At 52.8% G+C, this 1,273-nt stretch overlaps 1 protein-coding gene across 4 annotated transcripts in view; it reads left to right on the top strand.

The window, feature by feature from the left end:
• Positions 1-1,273, top strand: part of ACTN4 (actinin, alpha 4) — a 79,399-nt gene that overhangs the window by 1,368 nt on the left and 76,758 nt on the right. The window lies entirely within an intron of this gene.

Raw genomic sequence — 1,273 nt, 5'->3', positions numbered from 1 at the left:
GAGCTCCAAAAGCAGGGTCTGTTTAGGTGGCACTTTGGGGTGTGGAAGCAATTTACGGGGCACTCAAAGAAGTGAGAGGGAGATGGAAAGAAGTGGAAGGTCCAGAGCAGGGGATGTGTGTGGGGAAGGAGGGGAACTCGGAGCCCATACAAGAGAGGGTTGAGCGTGAGCTGAAGAGCACTGTGTGTGAGCAGCAGGTGTGCCCAGGAGGGTGGGGAGTCCTTGGAGTTGGAAGCGTTGAATGGGTAAGCCCCCTGATCTCTCAGTGCAGTTCTTTCCTCTGGTCCTACAAAGATGGGCATGTGTGGTATTGGGGCTTTGGGAGCAGACTTGGGATTTGAGCTGAGGGGAGATAGTGACTAGAAGCCGGGGGGGGGGGCAGAGGGAGTGCTGCTCTGGGGCTCAGTGCAGGCAGCCTAGCCTGGAGGGGAAAGGGTGAAGGGAGCAGCTGTTCCGAGCCCTCCCTGGGGTGGGGCCTAGCATAACCTTGGGTAAATTACCAACCTCTGCTTGAATTTCCTCCTTTGTGGTGGGGGTGGCGTCCTTACCTGTTGCCCCACCTACCTCAGGGTGGGCAGGGTGAGATAATCTGATATCAAAATGCCTTTTGAGGAGAACGGGAGATCTATTCTGCAGTTGGAACAATAATTTATTACCTGAGGCAGTGCCGGCTTGGAAAAGGTTAAGAGTTGCCAAGAGACCTGGAAAGTTGGGAGGGGAACAAAGTGCCGTGTGGTTGTTTTGGAGAATGTCTGGGATCTTCTCCTGCTCCAGGTGCTGGAGCCCCTGCCCCTTTTTCCTCAGGTGGCAGGTCCCTCCCTTCCTCCACTACTCCCTGAGCGACTCCTTCTGCCAGCTCAGTGCCATCTTCTGGGAGGTAGAGTGTATGCTCCTTTGTGGTTATAGGCTCCCTCACACAGGGTGAGGCTGGGGCACCATCCAACTCTGGGTGTGGACCAGGACTCACCAGAACCCCAAGGCCTGGCTGCTGTGTGTCATTTTCCCTCCTTCCATCCTCAGTGACCAGGCAAGGTTGAAGGAAAGGGTGGCTCACCATGTGTTGTAATACCAGTGCTTTAGATTCTCAATAAGGGCCAGATTCCAGTATGTCCTGCTTTATACCTACTACAGCAGATATTTACACATACCTGTTCTTTGGGGAAAATATTACTTCATTGCTGTGCACTTTCCTATTATGGGGTAGGGATCCTTTATGAAAAGAAGGAGTAATAGAGTATACACAAGTTTGTGCTGTTCTCCTTCTAAGAGGACC

This window comes from Myotis brandtii, unplaced genomic scaffold (assembly GCF_000412655.1).
Source record: "Myotis brandtii unplaced genomic scaffold, ASM41265v1 scaffold1373, whole genome shotgun sequence".
In the NCBI taxonomy this organism is placed as follows: domain Eukaryota; kingdom Metazoa; phylum Chordata; class Mammalia; order Chiroptera; family Vespertilionidae; genus Myotis; species Myotis brandtii.
Note: the sequence above shows the minus strand (reverse complement) of the source record. Positions and strands in the feature narration are given on the sequence as shown.